The sequence below is a fragment of the Chrysemys picta genome, chromosome 20 (genome assembly GCF_011386835.1).
Source record: "Chrysemys picta bellii isolate R12L10 chromosome 20, ASM1138683v2, whole genome shotgun sequence".
NCBI lineage: Eukaryota > Metazoa > Chordata > Testudines > Emydidae > Chrysemys > Chrysemys picta.
Genome location: NC_088810.1, coordinates 23,484,568 through 23,496,725, shown reverse-complemented (window position 1 = coordinate 23,496,725; position 12,158 = coordinate 23,484,568). Strand labels below are relative to the sequence as shown.

At 43.4% G+C, this 12,158-nt stretch overlaps 1 long non-coding RNA gene across 1 annotated transcript; it reads right to left on the bottom strand.

Annotated features, from left to right (window-relative positions):
- Positions 1 to 3,570: 3,570 nt before the first annotated feature.
- Positions 3,571 to 5,302, bottom strand: LOC112060079 (uncharacterized). Its single transcript, XR_010594085.1, has 2 exons — positions 5,239 to 5,302; positions 3,571 to 4,160 (listed from the first exon to the last, which is right to left on the bottom strand). It is a non-coding gene; the product is annotated as an uncharacterized LOC112060079 (long non-coding RNA).
- Between the last annotated feature and the right edge of the window lie 6,856 nt (positions 5,303 to 12,158).

The following is a 12,158-nucleotide window of genomic DNA, read 5'->3' as shown; positions in this document are numbered from 1 at the left end:
ATATCTCACTATCACAGTTTCAGTATAAATGGAACTGTATCTCCCCCACCCCACGAATCCTTCAGCTCCCAGTTGTCACCTTTCTTGGTTGGAGACCCTCATCAGCTCCCTCCTCACCCGGGGATTGAAGGCTGCACAACCATATGCCAGGCTGCCAGGGGCTGGCACCTCTGTGGAAGTATTTCCATTCCTTAACTATTTATCTTAATCACCCCGTACGGTTTTAGTTCCTGCAGGAGCTGTGGTAACCCTCCTCTTTGTGTGTGTCAGACACCATCATACCCACATTGCTTTGCACACAGGGATAGATAATCTTAATACAAAGTATTTCCCCAAAGATTCTGCAGGTGGTTTTATAATTGTCACACTAACACATGTAACTGAAAATAGACCAGCTTTCCCTCAAAAAAAAAAAATTAAAATTAAAAATAGATCTCAATTTGAAGCTGAATTCTCTGGGTTCCATCTGCTTTTGTTCTAAATCATGTAAGTTGATCACGAGTGAGTGACAAGTGTCAGATCTTGTAAAATTTACTCCCACATTAGACTGGCATAAACGGTGGCTCTCTGGATTGATTCTAATCTCTACCTAACAGTGGAGTATCTGGCAGAGAAGAAATGGAAACCATGATGGAGAATGGGCAGTTATTATGAAAGAGGACCGGAGAGTCCAGAATTAAGGTCTGGAAGAATTTCTGTTTAAGAGCTGCCTGTGCATAGATGGGGCATAGACTGATTGACTAGCAGATTCATCCGGACTCGAGGTAGTATTAGTCATGCAAACTTGGCTTTGTTTGGTTACAGGTTTCTAGATAAAGCATCCACATTAAAGGAACCTGTCAGTAAACTTTCCCCACTATTAGTCCTTATTAATAATCTCTATGGACACACAGAAGATTCCTTCTTGAATCTTGAAGATCCCTGGAACAGTTACAGGGATAGTGACTTGTGGAGTTGATGAGTGTGATGCAAATAGATATCTCTGTACCCATTTTACAGATGTGGAAGCACAGACGGGAGAAACAGTATGTCCAAGGTCCCACAATACGTCCCATAAGTTGTAAGAATCAGAGTGTCTGTACAAGATTCGCTCCTGAATGGAAACTATCGCTAACGTGGCACCTTAATAGTTATAAAGACAGTGATTCTCATCAGACGTACCCAGTTCACCCAAGAAAATAGCTCAGAGAAGTGGTGGAATAGCCCTGAGTTGAAAGAGCGTTTATACAGCTTCTAAGATCTCCTGGAAGATCTGAGAGACCCTTTGTTCATGAGGTCTTTATTAGTTGCAAATTAATGTTGTTGCATACAAGACTCTTTCAATTGAGATAATTGTTTTCCTTAGTGTTTGTGATTTCTAGTCTGGTGTCAACCTCAGAAAGTAGTTGTGACAAATATTGCAATTGTATGCAATAACTCTGTGGGGCTGTATTGTACTAAATGTATATATCACTGTGGGTCAGAGATTGTATGTATGATTGTGTTGTATTCCAGCGGGAAGGGTATCACTGCTTCCCTAGAAACTAAAACAGTGGAGGGGTGATTAAGGTAAATTACAAATGATTGTAAACACCACCGCAGAGATACCACCTCTCTCTAGATAGGCTCGCATAGAGTGATTCATGCTGGATTTTCCAAACACCAATATGTTAGTGTGTCTGAGCCACAAACATACAGGCCCTTCTGGCCAAGTAGGTCCCCAATCCTTGCCGAAGAGCAGGAAAGACTTTGGCCTACTAGGGCTGCATGAGGCTGATGGTGACCTCTGGTAAGCTTTTAGCATGCTGATAGGAACTTTGATTGTTTTTCATATGCTTTCTCTGTAATGCCCTCACCTTGAGAGTAGAGGTGCTTGCACCGAAAGAGCTGTGTGGTAACTTGTAACTGATGGCCGTCCACTGCTCACAGACCTCAGAGAGAAAAGAGAGCAGAGGGGCTACAGGTGCTTGCTTTTAGGCAGTCAGGCTTGCTGGGGATATCACAGGGTAAGGCAGGGAGCTCCCACAGCCTTAAAGCATCCTGTCAGAAGGCCGAGAGAGAGGCAGATCTCCACCCAAGTCGCTGATGATGGGTAACTGGAAACTTTAAGGGGCCACAGTGGGGGAATACAGGTGTATTTACATGAAACTGTAAGAGTACGATATGCACATTACACCCTGCAGGTGTCTTTCACAGTAAATGTTTTAAGGGCAAACTCCATTCCTGACTTCCCTGGAGTTACTGATATCCGTACTTGCATCTGTGCATCAGTATCACATACAGCAATCCAGTCAGGTCCTTTCGATCCAGTCTGGTCCTTCAAATCCAGGCTATGAGAGGCCAATCTGAGAGTAAACCCAAGAAAAAGTCGGGTGGGAAATAAGGAGACTAAATACTGAGGTGTATTTGTGTTGTTGACAGATTGTGAAGTTCTGTTTTGGCTCCAGATGACGAAGGAGTCAAATGCCTGTCTTACCCAGTGGTACTTAGCATTTCAGTTCTTTTGGTTCTGGGTAGGACACAGTCCCAAAAAGGGGCATGAGAAGGTGGACTTCTTCTCATGAAGAGATGAGATCTGGATATTCAGTGAGTGCACCAACAGGTCCACTCACGGCAGGGAGGTAGGTGAAGCAGCGTTCTCCCCTTTTACCAGTCAGCCTGGAGCCCACAAACAGAACAGACTGTGGCAAATAAGGAGACTCCCTGCTCTGGCCTAGTGACTATTTCATCCGGAAGAGGAAGCTGGATAGGGGAGGGGACACTAGGATCTGACCAGCCTGTAAGAGGCTGTGATCTCCCAGCTCTGGAAGTTTACCCCGAGCAGACACAAGAGACTTTGTTTGGACTCTAGTTAGTGGGATCTGAACATGGATGTGGAGATGAAGGGCATTTGGTTTGTTATTACATGGGCTCCCGTCCCAGGGCGTCATTAAGGGAGACACTTCTTTGGACTAGTTTGTTCTGTCTTTTCATTGCCCTGATCTGTGCAAGTGCATGGTTTGACACGAGTAACGGGAGGGAAGGTGGCTCACCCAGAGTGCCACATCTGCCCAAAAGGGGGCACTTGGGTTGGCCCTTCCCTTTACATAGGACCAAGGCCCAGTGATGCTCAAGATTTCTGAAATTTCAACCTGACAGGCTTTTCATTAAACACCCTTGGGAGGGAGGGAATAGGAGGGATGGTTTCAGTACTGGCATTGCCCATCTTGAGCATACCAAGCACCTGTTGTTAGACATGAACCGGGACTGGAAAGGTCTAGAAGCTCTGAATGAAAAGGAATACCCGACACCTAGTCGGTACAGGGCGGGGACCTAGAGGGCTAATACCTCGCTTATGATATACAGACTTTTGCCAGACCTGATTCGCTTCACAATACAGGGCTCGAGTGGGACGTAAGTAATGCCCAGGAACTGGTTCCCTGCACAGCAGTGAGTTGTTGTTACCCACAGAGCCAGATTCACAAAGGTATTTAGGTTCATGGCTCAGACTGATTTCAATGGGAGTTAGGCACCTAAGTAGCTCGTTTGACTCTGGGCCGTCGTGGCTAGTAAATAGGGAATGGAGCCGAAAGGAAAACAAAAAGCTTGCTATTAGGAGACAGAATCAGTTTAATGTGAAAACGATGAGAAGTACACAGGAGGAGATGGGAAGTAGCAGAGTAAAAAGAAAATATTTCCTGGGTTTCGAGAAAGTCGTTAACAAATCACCCGTTAGAAGGTGACGCATTTCACACCAGAAGTTGTGGTAGACAATAGAGGAAAAAGTCATAAAGTGTAACTTGGGCAATAAAGATACTGGGCAGATTTACGGAGGTGCTGAGGACTCACGGCTCCCATGGGAGTTGTGCGCCATCAGCATTTCCGAAAGCCATTACCCGTGAGCCCAGCTGTGATTCCGTATCTCGCTTTCCGTTTCCTGGTTGTTCCTTGTTCCGGGTCTATTGCTCCTCGGCGAAACATGGCCAGAACTTTCCATAGCCGTACCCATGGCCCCATCGGTAAGGGTAGTGGCAATCATACTGATGGCCCCACCCATACCTGTATGGCCTCTGGTAACCCCAGGGCCTATAGCAGCCATAATGGCCTCTATAGCCGCGCCAGCCCTTGTAACAGTAGGGGTTATAATACAATTCCTCATTCATGAATTCGTCGAAAGTCATCTTTCTGCGCTGGAGGTTAACCTGAAACACACAGCAGGGAAAAGAGTCAACACAATGCACTGGGGCCAGTGGAATAAAAAGGGTCAAAACTCAGTGACTCTTGTACTGCCGGCCAGGGAGATAGAGAGAGAGAGATAGAGAGAGAGAGAGATGGAGCAGGGAAATGATGACTTACACCCTCATGTCCTGGCTACCTATTGCCTCCCAGTTTCTCCTAGTAGCCCCTTGCTCCCCTCTCTCTTAGCCTCCCTCTTATCCAACCCTTCTGAACACTTCTCAGTCCCTTTCTCCTAAGAACACGGTCTGGAGTAAGTAAACATACAATACAGAGTATTTCTGTCATGCACACATGGGATTTTTATTCCCTTTTAGAAAATGTTTATACGGAGCATGGCAGGGACATATTTGTTAGGGATCGTTTCCTTGTGAAGATTTAACCTCAGCAGAGAGATCAGTTCTCTTCAAAATCAGCACGTGGCGCTTTGGCTTATGAAGCTTGTGAGTCAGTAACACTTACTAATGAATGAATGGACAATATTGTTTTGTCCAAGGAAAACACTAAGAACCAGTTCCTTGGCTGGTAGAAATCAGCACTGTTCAACTGAGTTCAGTGGAGTTACACCAGTTGTGGATCTGCATCTGAATATGCTCCTAGTGCACAGAAGAGCTCAGAAATTGCCCTACTGGATCAGAATAAGCTGTCTGAAACAATGTTCGGTACCAGCTGCCACAGAATCATGCAGAAGGACACAGAAGAGATCTGTAGGGAATAAATAGGGGGAGTTTCTTCCCAACACTACAAATTGAAAAGTTGGGTCTGAGATTTTTCAAATCTACCAAAGGGATTTGAACACTTTATTTTTAATGAAAATAAAGAGGACCTTGTGTCCCAAATTCCTATGTACCTCTGAAGAGTGCAGTCTTAACTTCGAAACCATGAATCCACCAATGCCTGCAACTTTATAAATTTTTGTAAATGGGAAAACCCCTTAAGAGAGCCAATAATCACAGAGTTATGCATAAGTTTCAGTCAGAAATTAAACCATCACTAACACAACATCGTGATAGCTATAGAAAGATAGAGTCAAATCAGACTTACCAAGGTTACCAAGGAGGATAAGTCAAGAGAAGTGAATAAAGAACCCTGAGTCGCGAGCACTTTTATACAGTTTCTTAAACCGCCCAGAGAGTTTGAGACATCCTTTTGCTCGAGGTCTTAATTAGTTACAAAACATATTTCCTGGGCACATGACTCCTCCAATTGATATAATTGTTTTCTTCTTTGTTCAGGATTGTTTTGTTTCAGCCTCACATGGGCTATGACATGCACATACAAGCCCACAGGTTTCTTTCATTTTAAAATGTGATGGGACACATTCCTTCCTGGTATCATTCTAGTGACCTCCTTTGGAATTCCAATGTGAATGATTGTCAAGGAGATTCAGGGCCGTATCTGTTGCCCAATGTGCTGTGATGCAGAGGAATCCAATTTGGTCCTGCTAAGCTATGCTGATATGTATTGTGGGCATTGTACAGCTCCTGTAATTGCTAGGAGGGAGGGGGAAATCTCAATGCTCAGAACCTGTTACCCCAAGTTTTGAATGCCCATTGAACTCAATGGGAGACAGGGTCTCAGTCAAAACCCTCCCAGAATAATATGACTTGAACAATCCCCCTGGGAGAAAGACAGTATAAGGTCTTTGACCTCTCTAAATCCCATTTCATCTTTCAAATTAGGTCTTAAGAGGGATCTAAGATTTGAATAGGCCTTTGTGTTGGTCCTCTGTGCAGGGGTGAATTTCCCCATACATTGATTAGAGATTCAGTTGTGTCATTAATGCTGTGGGATCAGGATGATCATGATGGCAGAAGCTCATGGGGTTGCCCACTGCGGGGTTGCTCTTGGATTGAGGTGAGGGAGCGTGTGGTGGGTGATAAAAAGCATTTCAATATTTTTATAAAGGCTTTGAGATCAATCCTGGAACATTTAAAACATCAGTAATATGATCTCCCTCCAACAGCAGCCAAGACAATTCTTGTCTTGCAGGAAAATGCATCTGATAAATCACAGGAAAGCTGGAGATACGGCTTTCTTGCCCAAAGATGTGTTATAAGATTATATCAATTCAATGTCTGACCAACGTTAGCTCATGGTACAAGACCCGGAGGTTGCAGAAGTCTTTATTACCATGACGAGAATGATTTTCTAATTATAACAACCTCTCTCCCAAAAGGCTCTTTCTTCTAACCAGGCAAGGTTGAGGACCCATATGTTGATTCAAATGCCATGAACATCTTTGAATTCTATGGAGCTGTGCTTATTTATGATGGGTGATCTCCTGCTCCTAAACTTCAAAAGTAATTTTTATACTAAAATTAAATGCAATCTTTTTTTTAATGAAAATCAAATAGTCCGAAACTCTGCGCTACAAATCATGACCCGATTAGGAGAATGACACAAGTGACCTTGACCTCCATTTTTAAAGTGACTCTATTACTCATTAGAAGGGCGTCTTCCAGAAAGAAACTATTACTATCATAATTATCCAAGACTTTGGACATCAACAACCTTAATTTATGTTTGTGAAGTGCTCTGATATGTGGAGTCCTGGGGACATAGAACATCCACTAGAATGTTATCACTCCTGTTTTATGTGCAAAGAAAGAGAGATACATTGGGGTGAAGGTCACAGAGTGGCACAAGGGGCAAAGTTACAAATAACACGCCATAGACTAGACAGCATTTGCTACCCACTTCATGGATGCTGAACTTTTTTAGAGCTAATGTAGGTGGAACAGGTACAGGGTCCACGTTGCTGGAGGAGATGGGACAATGTTTTGAGGGAAATATGAGGTTGGAGTTAAGATTCTGCTTTATCGTCACAGTCAAATGGAGAGAATTCAGGAATGGAATTTTCTACAGGAATAAACTTAAGTGTCTTATCACAATATTCTGGATATTAGAATTCTAAACTAAAGATTATGATACTGATCCTTATTATGATCATTATGATTATGATCCATCAGAGATCAGTTCTGGGTCCAGTTCTGTTCAATTTCTTCATCAATGATTTAGATAATGACATAGAGAATACACTTACAAAGTTTGTAGATGATACCAAGCTGGTAGAGGTTGCAAGTGCTTTGGAGGATGGATTAAAATTTAAAATGATCTGGACAAAAAGTAGAAGTGGTCTGAAGTAAATAGGATGAAATTCAATAAGGACAAATGCAAATTACTCCACTTCAGAAAGAACAATCAGTTGAACACATAAAAAATGGGCAATGACTGCCTAGGAAGGAGTACTGCAGAAAAGGTTCTGCGGCGTCACAGTAAACCACAAACTAAATATGAGCCAACACTCTAACACTGTTGCAAAAAAAGCAAACATTCTGGGACGTATTAAGAGGAGTGTGGTGAGGAAAACAGGAGAAGTAATTCTTCTGCTCCACTCCATGCTGATTAGGCCTGAACTGGAGTATTGTGTCCATTTCTGCGTGCCACATTACAGGCAAGATTTGAACAAATTTGAGAAAGGAGAGCAACAAAAATCATTAAAGGCCTTGAAAACTTGTCCTATGAGGAAAGAGCAGGAGATCAACTGGAATGAATCAAAACAATTCCATAGAATTTAAAGATGTTCAGTGCTTTTAAATCAGAACAAGGTTCTTCAACCCTTGCCTGGTTAGCGGAAACAATGTATGGTGTGTGTTACACTTGGAAAATCATTCTCAGCAAGGTAGACAAGCATTCTGCAAGCTGAAGGTCTTGCCGCATGTCCTAAAGCTGATCAGGTTTTCAACTAATCTAATCTCATCCCATAGCCTTGGCCAAGAAGTTCGTATCTCCATCTTTCCTTTTGTTTCATCTGGGGTTTAATCAGATGTATTTTCTTGTAAAACCATTGTAGGCAGCCCACTGAGCTCCTGTCAGGATGATCCCCCAATCCCGTGGCATTGGTGACACAATGGAGGTGGATTATGAACTGAACTCCTAAGCAACATGCGGGGAAATTCACCCCTGAGAATAGGGCCAGCACAAAGGCCTAATCGACTTTCAGGTCCCTATTAAGACCTATGTTGAAGGCTTAAGTGGGACGTAAGTGGTGCACAGGTGTTATACTATAATTTTTCTAGGGGGGAATTTCAAGTCATAGAGCCTGAGACAACACTGAGTCAGAGTAATAACTCAGATTGACGTCAATAGGCAGTAGATCCGAAAACTTGAGGGTGCAGGCTTTGGACACTGTTCCTTCCCTCCTACGAATATTAGGAGGAACTGTGCAATGCCCCCAGCACACACCAGCATGGCTCACAAGGACCAGACTGGATTCTTTACAGGACAGCAGATTGTGCAATAGATCCAGCTCTGACTAACCTATGCATTAATTCCTACGGTAAATCTGATGGCGGTCACGAGTATAATTTAGGGTTAGATTGTGCCCCATAAAACTTTTCAGATGAAAGAAACCTCTAGGGTGTTTTGTGCATGTCACGCCACATGAGACTGAAAACACAAACAATTAGATTACCTGAAAGACTGAAGTGCTTAGCAAAGCATGTTTTGTAATTAATTAAGACCTTAAACTAAAGGGTGTCTCAGATTCTCCAGGCAGTCTGAGAAATTGTATAAAAGCGCTCACGACTCAGGCTTCTTTAACCACTTCCCTTGATTTATCCTTCTCGGTGAGCTCGGTAAGTCCCATTTGTCTCAATCTCTTTGGAGCTATTGAAATGTTACCTTAGTGATGGTTTTAATTTAGAACGGAATCTTGCATATAAATTTGTGAATATTGTCTGCATTAGAATAGTAGTTATTCTGTTGCAAGCATTGGTAGATTCATGGATTAGAAGTAAAGGCTGAAATTTTCAGAAGTACCTACGCATTTGGGACACTAGTTCCTGTTTCTTTTCATTAAGAATTAGGTGTTCAAATCTCTTAGGTAGATTTGAAAAATCTCATACCCAACTTTTAACTAAGGGATGCTAGAAAGAAACTTCACCAGTTTATTCCATAAGAAACCGCATCTATGTACTTCTTTAAACGGTGACAGCTGCTACTCAACAATATTTCAGAGAGACTAACATATTAGATGGGCTTCACACGTGTTCCAGTGTAGCAATGTTAGATGCAGATCCTTAAGCAGTGTAAGTTAGCTTAGATGATTAAGTTCAGTTGGACAGGGCTGATATCTACCTGCTCAGGTTCCGGGTCTTCGTGTTTTGCTTTGACAAAAGAATATTGTCCATTCATTCATTAGTAAGTATTGCCGACTCACAAGCTTCAGGAGCCAAAGCGCCACGCTCTGATTCCGGAGAGAACTGGTCTCTATGCTGAGGTTAAATCCTCACAAGCTAATCTTAACACATTTGTCCCTGCCAAGCGTTGCATAAACATTTAATATAAGGGAAGAAAAATCCCATGAGTGTCTGACAGAAATATTCTATAGTGTACGTTTATTTGTTCCAGTCAGTGTTTTTAAGAGAAAGGGACTCAGAAGGGTTCAGAGGGGTTGGCTAGGAGGGAGGCTAAGAGAGAGGGGAGCAAGAGGACTAGGATGAGGAAATAGGAGGTACAATGTAGCTGGGAACTGAGGGGCTAGATGATCATTTCCCTGCTCTGTCTCTCTCTCTATGGTCCATGTTACAAAAGCCCATGAGCTTTGTCCTTTTCATTCTGTTGGCTCCAATACATGATGTTGACTCTTTTCTCTGCTGTGTGTTTCAGGTTTACCTCCAACGCAGCAAGATGAATTACCACCACCAAAAGCTTTCTCACCACTGGGGCTGTGACCCCTGTTGGAATGGGGGCTGGGGCGGTTATGGGGGCCATTACGGCTGCTATCGGCCATGGGGTTACTACAGGCCATACAGTTATGGGTGGGGCCACAATTATGGTTCCTGCTACTCTTACCCTTACCGATGGGGGGGTGGTTACGGCTATGGAAGATGCTGGCCATGTTTTGCCGAGGAGCAATAGACCCGGAACAAGGAACAACCAGGAAAGGAAAAGCAGGATACGATTCACCGATGAGCTGACGGGCAATGGCTTTCAGAAATGCTGAGCAACCCCCACTGCCACGGGAGCGGAGATTGCTCAGTGCCTCTGGAAATCTGCCTTGTAGCTCTATTTCCCTTTGTGACTGTTTCCGCTAACGCCCCCTATTCTAACGGCTTCTTCCGTAACTATCTACCAGCCCAAAGCCCAATTCCAAGAAGGCCCCGTTAGGCCACCCTGACGGGGTCAGTGACGCAGGGACCTTAAAGTTGACACAAATAGCATTTACATTCACGTGCAGGCTCCTTACAGAGCAACAGAAAGGGACCTTCGTGTCAGTGGGAATTGGGCCCTGGGTGTACTGGTCTCTTCCTGAGTATGGGCCATTTGTCTCTGGGTTTAGCTTTGCTACGGAAGATGAATAAGAGAGAAACGGCCTAGTGCTCTGCTCACATTCTGCTTTGTCTCATTTGATCCTGACTGGGATCAAAATGCTGGAAACAGGATTTCACTGTCAAACTCCACAGCTGCACTGAAGGAAGAAGAAGATCTGGTGTGAAATGCATCGCCGTGGAGCCAGTGATTCGTTGTAAACCTTCTTGAAACCCTAGAAATATATTCTTTCTGCTCTGCATTCCTTGTGTCTCTTGCTATGTACTCCTCTTCTAAATCACATTAAAGCCATTCTGCATCATATTACCAGCCTTTTGGTTTTCCTTTCCGCTCCATTTCTTATTTACCAACCACTGTGGCCGAGGGTCACAGAACTCATTAGGTGCATAACCTGTATTGCAATTGGTGTGAGAGAGGCACATGAATACTTTCTTGTATGTGGATGCAATGTGAATATCTCACTATCACACTTTCAGTGTAAATGGAACTGTATCTGCTCCACCCCGCACGAATCCTTCAGCTCCCAGTTGTCACCTTTCTTGGTTGGAGACCCTCCTCAGCTCCCTCCTCACCCGGGGATTGAAGGCTGCACAACCATATGCCAGGCTGCCAGGGGCTGGCACCTCTCTGGAAGTGTTTCCATTCCTTAACTATTTATCTTAATGACCCCGTACGGTTTTAGTTCCTGCAGGAGCTGTGGTAACCCTCCTCTTTGTGTGTGTCAGACACAATGATACCCACATTGCTTTGCACACAGGGATACATAATCTTAATACAAAGTATTTCCCCAAAGATTCTGCAGGTGGTTTCATAATTGTCACACTAAGACATGTAACTGAAAACAGACCAGCTTTCCCACAAAAAATAAAATAAAATTAAAAATAGATCTCAATTTGAAGCTGAATTTTCTGGGTCCCATCTGCTTTTGTTCTAAATCATGTAAGTTGAGCACGAGTGAGTGACAAGTGTCAGATCTTGTAAACTTTACTCCCACATTAGACTGGCATAAACGGTGGCTCTCTGGATTGATTCTAATCTCTACCTAACAGTGGAGTATCTGGCAGAGAAGAAATGGAAACCATGATGGAGAATGGGCAGTTATTATGAAAGAGGACCGGAGAGTCCAGAATTAAGGTCTGGAAGAATTTCTGTTTAAGAGCTGCCTGTGCATAGATGGGGCATAGACTGATTGACTAGCAGATTCATCCGGACTCGAGGTAGTATTAGTCATGCAAACTTGGCTTTGTTTGGTTACAGGTTTCTAGATAAAACATCCACATTAAAGGAACCTGTCAGTAAACTTTCCCCACTATTAGTCCTTATTAATAATCTCTATGGACACACAGAAGATTCCTTCTTGAATCTTGAAGATCCCTGGAACAGTTACAGGGATAGTGACTTGTGGAGTTGATGAGTGTGATGCAAATAAATATCTCTGTACCCATTTTACAGATGTGGAAGCACAGACGGGAGAAACAGTATGTCCAAGGTCCCACAATAAGTCCCATAAGTTATAAGAATCAGAGTGTCTGTACAAGATTCGCTCCTGAATGGAAACTATCGCTAACGTGGCACCTTAATAGTTATAAAGACAGTGATTCACATCAGACGTACCCAGTTCACCCAAG